Source organism: Cebus imitator, unplaced genomic scaffold, assembly GCF_001604975.1.
Source record: "Cebus imitator isolate Cc_AM_T3 unplaced genomic scaffold, Cebus_imitator-1.0 Scaffold222, whole genome shotgun sequence".
NCBI lineage: Eukaryota > Metazoa > Chordata > Mammalia > Primates > Cebidae > Cebus > Cebus imitator.
Window position 1 is genome coordinate 993,575 of NW_016107537.1, and position 8,803 is coordinate 1,002,377.

At 38.7% G+C, this 8,803-nt stretch overlaps 1 pseudogene; it reads right to left on the reverse strand.

Annotated features, from left to right (window-relative positions):
* Positions 1-5,908: 5,908 nt before the first annotated feature.
* LOC108318632 lies at positions 5,909-6,886 on the reverse strand (annotated as a pseudogene).
* Positions 6,887-8,803: the final 1,917 nt, after the last annotated feature.

Sequence of the window (8,803 nt, forward strand, 5' to 3'; positions counted from 1 at the left end):
TCTCAGCAGAAACTCTACAAGCCAGAAGAGAGTGGGGGCCAGTATTCAACATCATTAAAGAAAAGGACTTTCAACCCAGAATCTCATATCCAGCCAAACTAAGCTTAATAAGTGAAGGAGAAATAAAATCCTTTCTGGACAAGCAATTATTGAGAGATTTTGTCACCACCAGACCTGCCCTACAAGAGCTCCTGAAAGAAACACTAAGCATGGAAAGGAACAAGTACCAGTCACTGCAAAAGCAAACCAGTTGGCAAAGACCAAAAATGCAATGAAAAAAATGAGTCAACTAATGAGAAAGAAAACCAGCCAGTAACAAAAGGGCAGGATTAAATTCACACATAACAATATTAACATTGAATGTAAATGGCCTAAACGCCCCAATCAAAAGACACAGACTGGCAAACTGGATAAAAAGACAAAACCCATCAGTGTGCTGTACTCAAGAAACCCATCTCACTTACAAAGACACATATAGACTCAAAATAAAGGGATGGAAGAAGATTTACCAAGCAAATGGAGAACAAAAAAAAGCAGGGGTTGCAATCCTAGTCTCTGATAAAATGGACTTCAAACCAACAAAGATCAAAAGAGACAAAGAAGGAGATTACATAATGGTAAACGGATCAATCCAACAGGAAGAGCTAACTATCCTAAATATATATGCCCCCAACACAGGAGCACCCAGATACATAAAGCAAGTTCTTAATGACCTAAAATGAGATTTAGACTCCCACACAATAATAGTGGGTGACTTCAATACTCCACTGTCAATATTAGACAGATCGACAAGACAGAAAATTAACAAGGATATCCAGGACCTGAATGCAGAGCTGGACCAAGTGGATCTAATGGACATATACAGAATGTGCCACCTCAAATCCACAGAATATACATTTTTCTCAGCACCACATCACACTTACTCTAAAACTGACCACATCATTGGAAGCAAATCACTCCTCAGCAAATGCAAAAGAACAGAAATCATAACAAACAGTCTATCAGACCACAGCGCAATCAGACTAGAACTCAGGATCAAGAAACACACTCAAACCCGCACAACCACTTGGAAACTGAACAACTTGCTTCTGAATGTTGACTGGATAAACAATGAAATAAAGGGAGAAATAAAGATGTTCTTTGAAACCAACCAGAATGAAGACAGAACTTACCAGAATTTCTGGGACACTTTTAAAGCAATATCGAGAGGGAAATTTATAGCAATAAATGCCCACATGAGAAAAGAGGAAAAATCTAAAATCAACACCCTGTCATCAAAATTGAAAGAACTAGAGAAGCAAGATCAAAAAAACTCAAAACCTAGCAGAAGATAAGAGATAACTATGATCAGAGCAGAACTGAATGAGATAGAGACAAAAAAAAAATCCTTCAAAAAATCAATAAATCCAGGAGCTGGTTTTTTTTTAAAAGATCAACAAAATAGACTGCTGGCCAGATTAATAAAAAGGAAAAGGGAGAAGAATCAAATAGATGCAATAAAAAATGATAAAGGGGATATCATCACTGATCCCACAGAAATACAAACTACCATCAGAAATTACTACAAACAGTTCTACTCACATAAACCAGTAAACCAAGTAGAAACATATAAATTCCTAGACACTTGTACTCTACCAAAACTAAACCAGGAGGAAGCTGAAACCCTTAATAGACCAATAACAAGGGCTGAACTAGAGGCAGCAATCAATAGCCTACCAACCAGGTCCAGATGGTTTCACAACTGAATTCTACCAGATTAACAAAGAGGAGCTGGTTCCATTCCTTCTGAAACTGTGTCAAACAATACAAAAGGAGGGAATCCTCCCTAACTCATTTTAAGAGACCAACATCATCCTGATACCAAAACCAGGCAGAGACTCAACTAAAAAAGCAAACTTCAGGGCCAATATCCATGATGAACATCAAAGCAAAAATCTTCAATAAAATACTGGCAAACAGATTGCAACAGCACATCAAGAAGCTTATCTATCATGGCCAAGTAGGCTTCATCCCGGGGATTCAAGGCTGGTTCAACATATGCAAATCCATAAATGTAATCCATCACATAAAAGGAAGCAAAGACAAAAACCATATGATTATCTCAATAGATGCAGAGAAGGCCTTCAATAAAATTCAACAGCCCTTCATGCTAAAAACTCTCAATAAACTAGGTATTGATAGAATGTATCATAAAATGATAAAAGCTATATATAACAAACCTACAGCCAATATCATACTGAACAGAAAATGCTGGAAGAATTCCCTTTGAAATCAGGCACTAGACAAGGATGCCCTCTCTCACCACTCCTATTCAACATAGTATTGGAAGTTCTAGCAAGAGCAATCAGGCAAGAAAAAGAAAGAAAGCGTGTTCGATTAGGAAAGGAGGAAGTCAAGCTGTCTCTATTTGCAGATGACATGATTGTATCTTCTAGATAGAAGACCCCATCATCTCAGCCCCAAATCTTCTCAAACTGATAAGCAACTTCGGCAAACTCTCAGGATACAAAAATCAATGTGCAAAAATCACTAGCATTCCTATGTACAAATAACAGACAAACAGAGAGCAAAATCAAGAGTAAACAGCCATTTGCAATTGCTACAAAGAGAATAAAATACCTAGGAATACAACTAACAAAGGATGTAAAGGACCTCTTCAAGGAGAACTACAAACTACTGCTCAACGAAATAAGAGAGGACACAAACAGATGGAGAAACATTCCATGCTCATGGTTAGGAAGAATCAACATCATGAAAATGGCTATACTGCCCAAAGTAATCTATAGATTCAATGCTATCCCCATCAAGCTACCAATGACCTTCTTCACAGAACTGGGAAAAACCACCTTAAACTTCATATGGAATCACAAGAGACCCTGCATAGCCAAGACAATCCTAAGCAAAAAGAACAAAGCTGGAGGCATCACACTCCCTAACTTCAAGCTATACTGCAAGCCTACAGTAAACAAAACAGCATGGTACTGGTACCAAAACAGAGACACAGACCAATAGAACAGAACAAAGACCCCAGAAGAAACACCACACATCTACAACCACCTGATCTTTGACAAACCCAGCAAAAACAAGCAATGGGGAAAGGACTCCATGCTTAATAAATGGTGTTGGGAAAACTGGCTAGCAATGTGCAGAAAGCAGAAACTAAACCCCTACCTGTCACCTTACACTAAAATTAACTCCAGATGGATCGAAGATTTAAACATAAAATCTAACACTATAAAAACACTACAAGAAAATGTAGGCAAAACCCTCCAGGACATAGGCATAGGCAAGTACTTCATGACTAAAACATCAAAAGCAATGACAATAAAAGCCAGGATAGATAAATGGGATCTAATTAAATTCCAGAGCTTCTGTATAGCAAAAGCAACCATCATTAGAGTGAATCGGCAACCAACAGAATGGGAAAAAATTTTTGCAATCTACCCATCTGACAAAGGGCTAGTATCCAGAATCTACAAAGAACTAAAACAGATAGACAAGAAAAAAAAAAAAAACCCCATTCAAAAGTGGGCAAAGGATATGAACAGACACTTTTCAAAAGAGGACATATATGAGGCCAAGAAACATGAAAAAATGCTCATCATCACTGGTCATTAGAGAAATGCAAATCAAAACCACACTGAGATATCATCTTACACCAATTAGAATGGCAATCATTAAAAAATCAGGAGACAACAGATGCTGGAGAGGATGTGGAGAAATAGGAACACTCTTACACAGTTGGTGGGAGTGTAAATTAGTTCAACCATTGTGGAAGACAGCGTGGCTATTTTTCAAGGATCTAGAAATAGAAATTCCATTTGACCCAGCAATCCCACTATTGGGTATATACCCAAATAACTATAACTCGTTCTACTATAAAGACATATGCACACGTATGTTCATTGCAGCCCTGTGTACAATAGCAAAGACCTGGAACCAACCCAAATGCCCATCAATGTTAGACTGGACAAAGAAAATATGATACATATACACCATGGAATACTACACAGCCATAAAAAATGATTAGTTTGTGTCCTTTGCAGGGACTTGGATGAATCTGGAAACCATCATTCTCGGCAAACTGACCCAAGAACAGAAAGCCAAGCACCGTATGTTCTCACTCATAGGTGGGTGTTGAACAATGAGAACATGCGGACTCCAGGAGAAGAGCATCACACACAGGGGACAGCTGGGAGAGGTAAGGGAGAGACACTAGGGGGTGGGGAGGGAGGAGAAGGTGGGGAGGGATAACATGGGGAGAAATGCCAGATATAGTATGCACCTAAAGTAAATAAATATAATAAAATAAAAATAAAATAAAATTTTAAAAACTTAAAAAAACTGGGGTGGGAGGAGGTTGTCAAATAGTAAAGAAAATTGTCAAATAGTATGAAATGATGCAGAAAAAGTCTTGAATTTTTTTAAGCGAGAATTATTCATTGACTGGGTATAAGAAAAACTTTCATGAAAGAAGTTTTGATTAAGTAGTAGAAAGAAGCAAAATTGTTGAGGGCTGGTGAGTAGGAGGAGAAGGAAGTGAAGGCACGCTTTCAAGAGAAACAAAGCAGTAGGTGAGAATACTAATGAAGGAGGTACTGCCTTCACCATTTTGTTTTACTTTAGATAAGCAAGACTTGAGTGGGTCTGGTGAGAAGAAACAAGTAGAGAGTACAAAGTTAAAGGAGAGACAGACAGATAGAGACAGAGACAAAGCACAAAACAGCAAGGTCCCTGTTCTCAAGGACCTTCTGTTTAAACCCCAACCAGATGTACTGCAATTCAGTTCCAGCACTAACCATCCAGAGTTAAAGAGCATGGTCCCAAACAAGACTGCTCCTCCTTCAAATGCCAGGCACACTCTGGGGGTCCTCAAGTCACTCATATTTTTTGAATGACTGGCATAAGTTCAAAAATTCCCACAATTCCCTCAGATTCAATAACTGGGTATAACAACTCATAGAACTCGTAGAATTCTGGAACCCAGAATTAAGTTCTATGAGTTGTTATTATTAATAACAACTCATAGAACTTAATTGTTAATAATAACTACTCATAGAACTCAGGTATGAGGCCAGTTTTCCCAAGGGGCTTTTATTGGCCCCATAAGTCAAATTTGATTCCTTAAAGTAAAGCCACTATTCCAGTCAAAGCTTAGTAAAATAACCAGTTTGTCCAATTGTGTTCTGTTACAAATGAAAACATATTCTTTTTTTTTTTTATGGCACATCACTCCTTTATTATACTTATCTGGAAAAAGGATTTAGTACAGTTATGCTAAACACTGGACCCATGTGGCAGGGCCAAGCAACTAGAACATGATCAGAAATCAGTGAGACAATTGGACAGGGCCAAGAGGCAGTTCACTGCCACAAAACAAGGTGAAGAGGGATTCAAAAACACAGCAGGAAGCACTCCTGCCCCTCAGAGGTCAAGGAGCTGATCCCATATTGGTATGAGGAATGGCTTATTTTTTGATGACCATATGTGGTACTATTTCAAGCACCACAAGAAACCCCACAAGGGTTATTGTTTTGTACTCTTTATATACACTATACTTTCTTTTTTTATATAAAAGTAAATGTAACACCTAAACTAAATTCAGGATTCATCCCAACCTTCTAGAGCCAGCTTCTCTGGGGTCAGGGAGGAAACAATTGTCACATCACCATGCAGGTTACATTCATCTGCCACTGGAATGACTAGAGCCCCCAGGCAGTGGCCTGACTGCAGATGAGCAGAGGACTGGCTCCTGGGGGCACACAGGCTCTCTTGCTTCTCCTCATTGGTCACGGCTTAGCATGTTCCTCCCTACAAGCCTTTAGTAAACAAAGCACTTGCAAAAACCCATCACTACCTTTCACCTCTCTTGGATAAGGGCAGCCTTTCTACAGCTTGGACCGAACCTGTGCTCTAGAAGTGCTATTCTGACTAGAATGTATGAAGGGCGTGGGTGCAGGAGACAAAATGGCTAAAATGAAAATCGAAGCCACCAGTACCCATCTGCAGCTACAACTCAAGATGTCTACAGATGTGGTCAGTGTGACGTGCAGGAGGGAGGGGTAGAGGGATGCAACAGGCAGGGAGGGTGCTCCTGGGGACAGCAACCTGCCCACTGGCCTTCACTTCTTGGCCTTCCCCTGGGCAGCCACAGCTTCCATGGCTTTACACATGGTCCCTTCATGCCCCAGGGACTGCATGAGCTTGATGGGTTTCAAATTCTTGTCCAATTTATAGAAAATGAGAATACCAGTAGGAAAGTTCAGCTCCATGATAGCCTCTTCAGAGAGAACCTCCAGATGCTTGACAATGCCCCGGAGGCTACTGCCATGGGCTACAATCAGTACCCATTTCCCCTCCTTGATCTGAGGAACTATTTCTTCATTCCAGAAGGGCAGAGCTCTAGCAATGGTGTCCTTCAGACTCTCACAGGAGGGTAGCTGATCTTCTGTGAGGTCAGCATACCTGCAATCCTTACTGATGTTGCTGTAGAAAGGATGGTCGGGCTCCATCAGAGGTGGTGGGACATCATAGGAGCACCTCCAGATCTTCCCCTGTGCCTCACCATGCTTTGCAGCAGTTTCTGCTTTATTGAGACCGGTTAGACACCCATACTGCTGCTCATTGAGGCACCAAGTCCTCACTCTGGCAGCCACATCTGATCAATGGCATCTAGCACTGTCCAGAGGGTCCGGATTGCTCTCTTCTGCACTGAGGTGAAGCAGATGTCAAACACATAGCCAGCATCTCACACTGTCTGCTTGCCATGCTTCACCTCCTTGTGGCCCGGTGGGCTGAGGTCAGTGTCATGCCAGCCACTGAAGTGGTTCTCCAGGTTCCATGTGCTCTCACCATGCTGGATCAGCACCAGTTTGTAGGTGGCCATGGCTGCAGGATGGACATGTGACGCCAACTGGGTGAAAACAGATTCTTATTGTACTTATGCAAATAACTAATTGCCATACGTTAAAAATACTCACAAATTGCTTCCAAAATCTGGAGAAATCAGGTAGAAACCAATATGTTCCAAATTGTGTTCATAGGAGTATACTTAATTGTTAAAAGCTGTCAATAGCTCAAAAGAAAACTTTCCTTGACTCCAAAAAACAAAACAAAGGATCAGCAACATTTTAAGCAAAAAAGTCAAAAAGATTACTTCAGTATTCTGTTAGTTCCATCCATGCAGTTAATTCATGTTCTGCTTGATATTCATGAATATTTCAGCTCTCCATGAGCCCTGAAAGTTTCTCCATTATTCTGATGTCTTCATCTCTAAAGTTATCAGAAGTCTGCAGTCAATAGCACCTGTTAGAGTTTTATGGCTGATTATAAAACCACCTTCTAAAGAGGACCAAAGCAAGACAACAATTGTCCATGGATGACAAAAAGATTTAGGGCAACCATAGTCAAAGACACACTTGACAAGGAAATTTGTTACCTCTGTGGCACACAATAATTTACCATAATGATTATAATTATTATTAATAATGTACACTAAGTCATATCAGAATTCTAAAAGTTTCCCATAATTTTGGAACACATATCAATAACATATTTATACAAATGCAGCCCAAAGAAAACCAAACACCATTTCATATTTGACAATGCTTCCTGTAAAATTTTTATACCAAATAAGCGAAATTATGTTTGGTATTTTTGTTGTTGTTGTTTTGTTTTGTTTTGTGTTTTTACTTTAGGGAACCTAGTATCTTAAAGGATAATTAGGTCAGAAAAAGACATAATTTACAGTTTGATTTTGGAAAGTTTGTCAAATATCAAAAGTTTAAAACACTTGATCACAGGTCATTGTAAAATAAGTCATTCATTTGACCAAAGTGATAACTCAAGGATTGTTTTTTTAAAAAAGGTGAGAGCCTTCATTCTTTGAGACAGGATATTTAATTTTCCAAACAATAAGCCCTAATAAAAATGGCATGAAGCCAATTAAATTTGTTTTTCAAAATTTAATAACAATCTATGAAATTTTAATCTAGACTGTAAGCTATAACTTCTATAAGCCTTTTATAACCTTTTATAACCTTAATTAAGGAATAGGTTAATGCTTCAAGAAAACCTTGTTAATCTGACACAGGGGCCTGTATGCTGGTCTTGCATCAGTGTGCCTTTGACATTAATGATTATGATTAATTTATAGAGAAAATGAACTTATTTTGTCTCTCAAAATTGGCCCTTACAATCTCAAACACCCATCTCTTCCACTATAGTCCCTTGGCCTTTAGTTCAATAGCTTTAATTTCTTGCTCTGTATCTCAAGACTGCAGTTTATTTTGATTGGTACCTTCTACTGGACCTAAAGATGAGCCTTTAATTGCTGTCAGTGTTTAAGATTTAGCAGGATTTGTTGTCCTTTTAAGACCCAGGAGTCAAACCCTATAACTCAATGTCACAAGGACTTTAAAAGCACGTACAGAAAGATACATGGATGTAATAACCATAATTTTTTTTAAATTTTATTAATCTCAGTTTTTTCTAAGCAAACAAAAACTTAATAACAATGGCATAGAAATTATTTCAATAAAACATAAAACCTGTTAGGCCAGTTATCAAAAGACCTTCTTCAACACACAGAATATTATGTTAGAAGACAATATTTGCTTTAGACTTTTAAGAAAATATTGTTAGCACTAGATCACAACAAACAGAACCTGAAGGGAAAAAAACTTATATGAGCTGAAAATGAGTTGAAGGAGAGTATTAGCATTTCCCACCTTTTTAAAAAGGAGAGAAAATCAACAACAGCGACAAAAGTTGCAATGAAAGTTTAAATTTGGGTTCAAAAAAA